Source organism: Sorex araneus, chromosome 1, assembly GCF_027595985.1.
Source record: "Sorex araneus isolate mSorAra2 chromosome 1, mSorAra2.pri, whole genome shotgun sequence".
Taxonomy (NCBI): domain Eukaryota; kingdom Metazoa; phylum Chordata; class Mammalia; order Eulipotyphla; family Soricidae; genus Sorex; species Sorex araneus.
In genome coordinates this window covers 368390391-368401967 of record NC_073302.1, presented here as the reverse complement: position 1 = coordinate 368401967, position 11577 = coordinate 368390391, and positions in this window count along the sequence as shown.

The window sequence follows — 11577 nt, the reverse complement described above, 5'->3', positions numbered from 1 at the left end:
CATCATCTAGCGTAATTTCCCCCACCTGACCAAAGAAATTCTACATTCTTCTCAGGTGAAAGAGGGTAAAAGAAAGACAACCAAAAGCTGAAAACATCCACATTTAAATAAAAAAGTAAACATATATTAATTCCTAGTGTAGACAGATAACTTGCTACAAAAGATACCTTTACACATAGAAATTGTCTTTAATAAAAATAATGTAACAATTAGGTAATACATGAATATTTAAAAGAAGATGTTTTCAGATGTAATATTTAAAATATGTAATAAGGAAGCATCTGAAAACCTATAAAATATCTCAGTAGTATCAGAAAATGACACAAAGCTATCTAACTTTTTCTCATCTTAAAAGTTAGTTATGCTCATGGACATAGTGGCGAATGCAGCTGAGTGATGGGGTCAAACACTTGACTTGTGTGTGTGAGGTCCTGAGTCTAACCCCAGGTCAAACAACATGATAAAAGTCATGCTACTAAGCCCACATCTGTATTCTACTAAGGAATCTAAGAGAGCTAGTGAAATGGTAATTTGCCACATATGTATGCATGCTATACAAGAATGTTATTGTCATTTCTTGGTTTCCTGTCAATCCAATCACCAGTTAAGACCCCAAATAGTAATAGAGATTCAGCACACTAAGCCCAACACAGCTGTTAGAAAATGGTTTCCAAATTGTTCTGTCATGAGCACAGACATGGCAAAGTGCCACATTTGTTCTAACTGCAAGGCAGCAGAAGCAAAGCAACACATCAATCATTTTTATCATCGAATACAGGAGGAAAAAAGTTTAAAAAATCCAGAAAAACGCCTTCCCTCAAAGAGAGGACTTTATTTTAATTATTTAAATTTTGTTATTTTAGTCACTTCCGGTTTACAATACTGTCACTGATAGGGTTTCCTGCATACAACACACCAACACCACACCCTCCTCCCCAAACCAGTGTCGATTATTGTTCCCATTATTGTCTGTCTCAGAATCTCTCCCGAAGCCCTGCAACTCCAGGCCATGATTAGCTCAGTTCTACACATCAGTTCACAGATTCTATTGTGTTGGACCAAAATGTCAAAATCATACTTTATGCAGTACAGCTTCTATGGAAATTCTCTCCGAAAGGCAGCAAAAAACCAAGTAGCATGCCCTGAGGAGTAGGAAAACACCAGTATATCACACTAACGGACCCAGTGAACTTTGTTCCAGCACTGGGTCCAGAACATAGGCAAAAACTCTGTATAATAGAATATCTGAGGGGGAGCTGGGCATTCGCAGGCAGCTGGCAGGAGAGCACAGAAGTAGAAATTCTGCATGTCATTTTGCAAAGCAGGGTCTGGAGCACCCCAAGAACACGAGCACACATGACATAAGTTTCCAGGTTACCAAGGTCGCAAAGCAAGACTCTGACCACGTCAAGGACATGAAGAATGAGCTCCATGGATATGTCATGTTGCCCAGACTTAGCTGCCCCTTAGCCTCTGAAAGTTACCCTGTTTGAAATAAGGGCAGAGAGCTCTTTACCTCATCACAGCTATAACATTCTGTAACACAATGGAGTTATACTTTTAAATCTGCACAAAGGGCCAGAGCGATAGTACAGAGGGCAGAGACGCTTGCCATGAATGCATCTAACCTGGGTTCAATCCCTGGCACCACATACGGTGTGATCAAAAACATTTTTGTTTTTCAATTAAAAATAAAATTTGTATAGAACCCTCCTACCCTCTACCCCCGCCAAGAAACCCCTGTATGTTTGTAAATTAAAAAATACATTCCTGAGATCAAGAGACACAGTACAACTGGTAAGGCTCTTGCCTTACCTGCAAACAGCCCAGATTTGATCTAAAGTACTCCATATGGTCCCCATAAACCTGAGCAGGAGTGATCCCTGAGCACAGAGTCAGAAGTAAGTCTGAGTAATGCCTTACTCCTGCTGTGAGTAATAACAACATGCACACACGCACACACACACAAGGAAGAAGAAAGAAAAAATACATTTTAAATAATTCATAAATCAAACTATATGACACATTTTTAACAGTTTATTAATACCTGATGGACTCAGCTAAAGTACTGCTTAAAGAAAGAGTTATAATCCAACACGCATATTGTAGAAAAGGTTAACACTGAGGCTGGCAAGGTGATACAGTAGGTCAGGCATTTGCCTTGCACATAGCAGACCAGGGCTGGATCCAGGGTACCACATATGGTCGTGAGGGCACTGCCAGGAGTGAACCCTGAGCACAGGGTCAGGAGGAAGTTCTGAGCACTTCCTGGTGTGTCCCCAAAACCATTTAAAATTTTTTTTTAAAGATTGAATTTAATGAGCTAAGAATTTAGTAATCTATTAACAAATTAGAAAAAGGAAAGAAGGGGCTGGAGTGATAGCACAGCGAGTAGGGCATTTGCCTTGCACGCGGCTGACCCGGGTTCGATTCCCAGCATCCCATATGGTCCCCTGAGCACAGCCGGGGGTAATTCCTGAGTGCAGAGCCAGGAGTGACCCCTGAGCATCGCTGGGTGTGACCCAAAACGCAAAAAAAAAAAAAATGAATAGCAAAGGCAGTAGAAGAAATGAATGGAGCAGAACATGAAGTTCTAATAGTAGGTTTTATAAAAGCCCAAATCCTGTTCTTTTGAAAATGAAATAGCAAATTATAGTGTTTGGAGTTTGTTTTGTTTTGGGACCACACCCAGCTTGGCTCAGGGCTTATTCCTGGCTCTGCACTCAGGAATCAGTCCTGGCCGTGTTTCCCAGGTACCATCTGGGTTGCCAGGGATCAAAACCCAGTTGGCCACGTGCAAAGCAAACGCCCTACCCACTATACTACCGCCCCTACTCCATAGTTTATTATATAATGGGGAGTGGGAGCACAGTCAGCCATGCTCGGGACTTACTCTGTTTAAAGATTACTCCTGGTGGGTTCTGGGGATCATATGCGCGCTGGGGATGGAACCTGGGCAAGCCACATGCAAAGACAGCGCCCTACACACTGTAGTATTGCTCAGACTCTATAGTCTATTACATAATTTTTTGGGGAGGCCACACCTGATGGAGTTCAGGGCTCACTCCTGGCTCTATGCTCAAAGATCACTCCTGGTGGATCCAGGGCGATATAGGCAGGCACACAGAGAGGGAAGGCCCCCTCCCGAAGCTATGGCAAAACCGGCCTTGCAGAAACCTACAGACACAAAAGGCCAGGAAAGGCATTTCAAAGAAGACCATCACCACTCCCAATCCCCCTGGTAACCTCCTTAGCAACAGACTTTTTAAAAAAAAATATTTTTAAATTTTTAAAAAATTTTATTGAATCACCGTGAGATAGTTACAAGCTTTCATGCTTGGGTTACAATCTCACAATGATCAAACACCCATCCCTCCACCAGTGCACATTCACCACCACCAATATCCTGGGTATACCCCCGCAGCAACAGACTTTGACCTAGGTAGAAGCCCCAAGTGGGGGCCGGTTGGAGAAACCCTATAAAGGCCACCTTGAACAAAGGAAGGGCACGTATATGCTGCTTGCGCCCACATGGCCGAGCACATGTGATGTCCAAGCACATGTGTTGCCCACATCTCTCTTGAGATCTGTACTTTCATGTCTAATGCTGGGATGTGTGTAGAGGCTTTCTCTCCCCTTGGAGAAGCCCTGGTTCTCTCTTGAGCACGTTACTTTCCACTCTCTTCCCCCTTTCTCTTCCTCTTTCCCTTCAAAATCTCCAAATAAAATCTGTTTTACTTCACTGTTTGTCTACTCCTGAAATACTTTTCTGCAAGGCAAGACAAGAACCCAGTAATCCTGGAACTCGAGTGGCAGAAGCATATTGGGAGAAAGTGACTGTCTTTCTCCTCCCTGCTTCACATGAGCCACCCATGGGGCCCAGTGACATCAAGAGGACCCTAGGGGTGCCAGGGATGGGATTCGGGTATGTTACATGCAAGGCAAGTACCCCGCCCTCTGTACTGTTGCACAAAGACAAGCCTTCAGCCCAGGCTTGACGACTGTTGAGCAACAGAAGCAAGCCCCAGGGAACATATACAGATGGTAGGCGTTTATTTATACTAACATCAAACTAAAAGAAACTCTACATTTTAGGAATGCCTACTCCCCTCAGAAACATAGAGGGAAAGTGAAGGGAGTGAATGTTGCTTTACAGCCTCAGAAAAGGGGTGACAGGGTGACAGGGCCAGGCACCCGTGAAGAGTTTCTGGGGTGTAGGTGACATCCTGTTTTCCACTTTGCAGCATTCACTGTACAATTATTGATGACAACCATTCCTAACAAATACACTTAACATTTTTTTCCTTCTCGTGGTGATGTAGGCAGGTACATTAGGGAAACACCCCCACCACCACCATACACATCATGGCAATGAAATTTCTTTGAAGTAATAAAGCCACCAGTCCTAAGTCTGACCCACCCTGTGGATACAGAAAGCAAGACCAGATAAGACCTTTTCCAGCAGTGAACCCTGAGGAGACTGGACCCCTCCCTATAAAAAGGGAATTTTTGAGTAATTCCCTGAAGGGAATTACTCAAGAGGTCTCAATTCCTTCCTTTAATCTGATTAACCCTCAGCTAGCCCAGACCAGAGAAGACTGGACCCACCCTCAGAGAGAATATCCAGCAGGAACAAAGGTAAGAAAAGGAGTTCCAAAGAAGACCACTCCCAACTCTACCCCCTTGGAGACAACCCTAGCAACAGACTCTTATCTAGCTAGAAAGCCCCATGTGGGGGCGGCATGGAAATACCTTATAAAAGCCACATTAACAAAGGGAGGGTGCACATATGCTGCCCGAGCTCATATGTTGCTTGTGCCCATGTGGCTGAACACATGTGCCCCCTGAATCTCCCCCCCCCTTTTTTTTTAATTAGCATCTCCCCCCTTGAGATGTGTACTTTGATGCTTCCATATCTAATGCTGGGGTGTGTGTAGGAGCTCTCGCCACCTTTGGAGAAGCCCATGGTCTGTCTTGAGCGTGTTACTCTCTCTCCCTTTCTCTCCCTCCTCCCCTTACAAAAACCTCCAATGAAATCTGTTTTACTTCACTGCCCGTCCACTCCTGAAATTCTTTTCTGCGAGGCAAGACAAGACCCCGGTAACCCTGGGTAAGGTCTAGGACTGACTTTCCTTTCTTACAAAGAGCAATTTCTTTTCCTAACCTGAGTCCGTGGCTCCCTGAGAAATTGGGTGGTGGAGATGAACTCCCGTGCTGAGGAGACCAAGCAGACAGATATCAGGTGTGTCTTGACAGTCGCCTGGTGGGGCCGGCAGGGCATTGGCCTGTGCTGAACAGGGGCACATCGCAGAATTTACCAGTCCGAGTCTTCACAGCTGGGTTTTGGGTGGCAGAGGCAGATGGGAAGAAAGTGACCTCCTACCTCACCTAAGCCACCCGTGGGAGCCCACGTACATTTATCAGAGGGAGTAACTGACCTGAGGCTAATGGACTCGCAAGCTCTGGATCTTGGGAGGGTCGAGTGCGCCTGCGGGCTCTGGCGCCTATTTGTTCCAGGCGGAAACCCGGGTCTCAGCCAAAGGGAGTGGTTCAAATCACGCGTGCACAGTTCATGCCCTTGCTGGTCCCCGTGATTCAGCCTGAGCCCTTGAGCCCTGAGCAAAACACCTTAGGGTTTTTTTGTTTCGTGGATTTTGGTTGGGTTTTTTTTTTGGGGGGGGGTGGGGGGGAGTTTGGGACACACCCTGCAAGGCCCAGGGGTTATTCCTGACTCTATACTCAGGAATCACTCCTGACAGTGCTCAGGGTGCATGTACTATGCTGGGGACTGAACCTGGGTCGGCTGCGTGTAAGGCAAGCCAGGGTGATTGTTTAATATATGCCCTGAGCCAGGCTTCTTACAGAGGAATATGCAAGACAGGCTGGGGTGCTGGAACCGGGGGTGGGAGTGAGGGGTTAGAGGAGTACCAAAGTGTTTCTTACCTTGCTCGGTGAAAGTCCCGAGACCAAAATAGGAGAGATGAACAGGAATTTTTATTCATCAGATTCACCGAGTGGGGCAAAGCCTACACCCACAGCAAGGGACTCAAAGACTAAGATCGCATTTTTACGCTAAAACCGCATTCCAGCGTGTTACGTACGAGCATACAAGATGAACCGCGATCTATAGCAAGACAAAGCATTGCCTCGCATCCTGATGTGATGCGAGGGGAACAAGATATGGTTACAGTCATATGACCGAAAGGGAAAGAATGGTTTCATTTACACTGCTCAGGGTCAGGGCACACTTTTCCATCACTTATCAGCACAGATGGTCACCCATAAATTCCAGGGCCTGTTAGGGAGTTACAGAGTTAGCTCAGAGTTATGAAGTCAGCACAGATGGGTGATCCTAAATTTCAGGGACAAACTTTTAACCCTTTACTCGACCTAACTTAATTGTGGATGAAGTTTTCTTTACCAATTCAATATTATAGCAGTCTTTAAGAGATTGGCATATAACAATCTTGGGACTCCTTTGCTCACTCTGGGACTCTCCAGATCTGGAGAGATCAGGCCTCCTTTTGATGTCAGTGGGGCCCACGGGTGACTTATGTGAAGTGGAGAGGAGAAAGTCACTTTCTTCCTATCTGCCTCTGCCACCCGGGACCCAGGGTTACTGGGTTCTTGTCTCGCCTCGCAGAAAGGAATTTCAGGAGTAAACAAGCAGTGAATAAATAGATTTTATCTGGAGGGTTTTTAAGGTGTGGAGGGGGAGAGAGTGAGAGAGAGAGTAACGCACTCAAGAGAGAACACAGGCTTCTCCAAGGGCGGAGAGAGCCCCTTACACACATCCTAGCACTAGACATGAAAGCATGAAAATACACATCTCAACAGGGGAGATGCGGGCGACACATGTGCTTAGGAGCCACGTGGGCACAAGCAGCACATGGTCTTGGGCAGCATATGTGCGCCCTTCCTTTGTTCAAGGTGGCTTTTTTTTTTTCTGCATTTTGGGTCACACCCGGCAACACACAGGGGTTATTCCTGGCTCTGCACTCAGTAATTACCCCTGGCTGTGCTCAGGAGACCATATGGGATGCTGGGAATCGAACCCAGGTCGGCCGCGTGCAAGGCAAACGCCCTACCTGCTGTGCTATTGCTCCAGCCCCCACAAGGTGGCTTTTATAGTGTTTCTCCAATCTGCCCCCATGTGGGGCTTCTTACCAGGTCCCTTGTTAAGGAGGTTACCAGGGAGGTTGGGAGTGGTGAAGGCTTTCTTTTGGCTGAATCTCTAATCAGATTGAGGAAGAGGTACGAGGGAATTTGAGGAATTTCCTTCATGGGGAGCGTCCAATCACCTCAGGGTCTGCTGCTCAAGGTCTTATCCATTGTAAAAAACTAAAGTAATGTCATCCTACAATCCATAACCACAGATTGGATCGGCCTTGAAATTTTCCTCTCAGAAGTTTTTTTTTTAATAAATTTATTTATTTATTTTTAATTAGTGAATCACCGTGAGGGCACATTTACAGATTTATATACTTTTGTGCTTATGCTTCCCTCATACAAAGTTCGGGAACCCATCCCTTCACCAGTGCCCATTCTCCACCACCCGTAAACCCAGCGTCCCTCCCACCCTCCCCAATCCCATCTCCCCCCACCCCACTTTGCCACTGTGGCAGGGCATTCCCTTCTGTTCTCTCTCTCTAATTAGCTGTTGAGGTTTGCAATAAAGGTGTTGAGTGGCCACTGTGCTCTGTCTCTAGCCCTCATTCAGCCCGCAACTCCCTTCCCCCACATGGCCTTCGACTACATTACAGTTGGTGATCCCTTCTCTGAGTTGCCCTTTCCCCAGAATGTGAGGCTAGCCTCCAAGCCATGGAGTCAACCTCCTGGTACTTATTTCTACAATTCTTGGGTGTTAGTCTCCCACTCTGTTATTCTATATACCATAGATGAGTGCAATCTTTCTATGTCTGTCTCTCTCTTTCTGACTCATTTCACTCAGCATGAAACTTTTCATGCCAATCCACTTAAATACAAAATTCATGACCTCCTTTTTTCTGACAGCTGCATAGTATTCCATTGTATAGATGTGCCAAAGTTTCCTCAACCAGTCATCCGTTCTAGGGCATTCAGGTTTTTTTCCAGATTCTGGCTATTGTAAACAGTGCTGCGATGAACATACATGTGCAGATGTTGTTTCGATTATACTTTTTTGCCTCTCTGGGATATATTCCCAGCAGTGGTATTGCTGGGTCAAATGGGAGCTCAATATCTAATTTTTTGTCCTCTCAGAAGTTTTGCTGACCAGTTTCATTGTCCAGGGCCTTTCCCTATCTACCTGCCTACATCACTTTGAAAAGCGTGGGAGCAGCTGTATACCGTAAAATAACATTTACAAGACCGAAGCATCATCGATTAATAATTCCTGTTAGCTCTGTCCTCTGGACAGCAGTCTCCTAGGTCTCACCACTTGGTCCCCATCACTGATCTTCTCCTAACAAATCTGTCCCACCTGCGGTCTAGCCCATCTCAACAAAGGAAGCTCCTTCCTGCTTCAAACCAGAAAATCTTGGATCTCACTCACACAACACGTCCCAGTCATCATGTTGCCTGAACCTTGAAAACAATATGGAGTCTGATCACTTTTAACCCATCTTAGCTACCACCCTAATTACCATCATCTCGCACCTTCATACCATCCCTGCCATAATCTTTTCACTTGCTGCCCACTTTTGCTGGGCCCACTGTCAAGGTGCCCTCATCCTAGCATCCAGAGTGATCTTATTAAAAACCTAAGTCAGAGGCCAGTACAGGGGTGAAGGCACTTGCATGCAACTGACCCTGGTTTGATCCCTGGGAGTACATACGGTCTCCCAACCACAGCCAGAAGTAAGCCCTGGGCATTGCCAGGTGTGGCTCCCAGAGTGAAAATAAACAAAAGCCTAAGTAAGCTCTTGTAACTCCTCTGTACAAGACCTCAAAAGGTTCCCAACTCACTGAGGGTACAAATCAAAGTCCTGATAGTGACTACAGATCTGTCCTGCTCCTTCTCTGACCTCATCTTCATCTGTAATTTTCCTGCCATGGATTTACTCCAGTGTCTGAACTTCTTTCCCTTTTCTGAATCTCTGTGCTTAGTATTTATCCGTCTAGAATACTCTTCCCTTGGGAAATACACACTCTACCCCTTCAACTTCCTCAACTCCATCAGGTCTTTACTTTAAAAAGTTATTTTTGGGGTTGGAGTGCTAGTACAGTAACTTGCCTTGCACACAAACCAATGAATCTGGGTTTGTTTTCTGGCATTATATATGGTTTCCCAAGCCTCACCAGGAATAATTTCTGAGTACAGAACCAGGATTAGTTCCGATCACCACTGAGTATGTCAAAATGCAAACAAAAAAGTTACCTTCTCAGGGCCAGAGAGATAGTACAGTGGGTAGGGCACTTTGTCTTACCTGTGGCCAACTTGGGTTCAATACCCAGTACCCCATAACATCTCCTGAACCTGCCATGAGTGATCCCCGAGTGCAGAGTCAGGAGTAGCCCTGAGAACCACTGGGTGTGGCTGAAAAAAAATAACCCCTAAACAAAACAAAAGAGTCATTCCTATCTGGAAAATTATTTAGTTTGTGTACATGATGCTGAAGCAAACATCATACAAGTGTGGCATGTCCTCTACCACTGGACTACACCCCGGGGCCTGGGAGTTTATCTGGGGGTCAGCTCTGTGTTATGAATGCCGTTCTCAGTTAGATGGGAGGCACAGACTGGAGGAAGTTAGTATGGAGTCAAGTGCCCCCCTTATGAGCAGAGTTCCCAGACCCTCTTTCTCCCTCCTCTGGTGCAGCCCTGTGCATCTCATTCCACAATTTGCATTGTGTGAAAAATGAACAGGCGATGACTTTTTCTTAAAACCCACAGTTGTGGTAATTATGATACTAATTGCGTCGCTGAAATTGTCAACACTCTTTATAAATATAATTAGGAAAAAATTAAGATGTACTCAACACTCTGGGAGAGAAGGTTAGGAAAATAAAGCTAATTATTTTGTGACATTTAAATTAGGGAAATCAATTGAGGTTCTTGTAGAGAACATTGTTAGAGAAAAGAACAAATGTTACTTGATTATCTTTGTGTCTTTTTTTCAAGCTCCCATTTTCCTTTAATTGAAACCACTCTGCTCAGAGGAACTGGGCAATTTCAGAGTGACGATGTGACTGTGACAGTAACTTCCACAGAGCCCACATTCTCCTCTCTCAGCAAGCACATCGGAGAGTAATATCCAGCCAGAGAGTTACTAAATGACTCTTCTCTCTCTCTATTTGCCTGTGCTTGCATTTTTAGTGTGTGTTTTCTCATTCTCGGATTCTCAATATCATTTAATTCTCCCACCATTACTGTGTGCTAGGAGAAAAATGTTTCAAATGAAAAATGCATTTAAACTACCACTCAATGGTTATAAACCAGAGCAAATCAATGTGCTTTAAACTTAATTCCAATAGGATTACTCTAAAAACCATTAATATTTTACTTCAGTTGCAGGAATTTAATTGTAGTTATTTATCATAAAGACTTTATTGCATATGCATAAAATTATAGCAATTGCTATTAACATATAGAGGCCTACTACTATTGCTCAAAACCAATTGTTTTGGAAAAACAGCCAACTATAATCAAACTCATAAATTTAGCCACATACAAAACATGGCTAGAGATAAGTTTTGACCATATTAGAAGTGTTTGGTGCCATTCAACCACAGGACAGTGTGGTAATGTGTCCTTTTAAAATGTGTTATTGCAAAAAAAAAGAGTTTTATTGCTTCCATAGTAAATTTATTAAGCTTAATGCAACTAATGCCAATAATAAATATTGGCATTAGTTGCCAATTAGTTGCCATTAGTTGCATTGGGGTCTAGAGCAATAATATAACAGGTAGGGCATTTACTTGCATTGCATGTGACCAACCCAGGTTCAATCCCTGGCCTCCCATATGGTACCCTAAGCACCTCCAGGAGTAATTCATGAGCATTGTTGGGTGTGGCCCCCAAACCAAAATAACAAAAACCAGAAAACACACTCACACACACACACACACACACACAAACCCACAGATGCCCACAGATGCCCACAGTGCAGACTGGAAAATTTGCTTTACTTTGTGCTTTTCAATGTGTAAGAAATCAATCTGAGGCCAACAAGAACAGGCCTGTTCAGCCTTAAGAGGCAACATGGTGGGGGCTGGAGCGATAGCACAGTGGATAGGCGTTTTCCTTGCACTCGGCCAACCCGGGTTCGATTCCCAGCATCTCATATGGTCCCCTGAGCACCACCAGAAGTAATTAGTGAGTGCATGAGCCAGGAATAACCCCTGTGCAATGCCGGGTGTGACCCAAAAAGCAAAAAAAAAAAAAAAGAGGCAACATGGTCTGCATGGTCTGGGACCCTGCACCTCTAAGACCTGAGATGACAGAGGAGCCACCTGAGGCCATGCCTCCCCAGGCTCCCAGGCCCTGCTGCCCTGGCTCCTTCTTCCTCTCAGTCCTGGCTTTGAAGCTTTGCAGCTGGGCCTCCGGGCTCTGGGCCTCTAGCTTCCTTCTCATTTCCTTGGTAAACTGCATTGATGG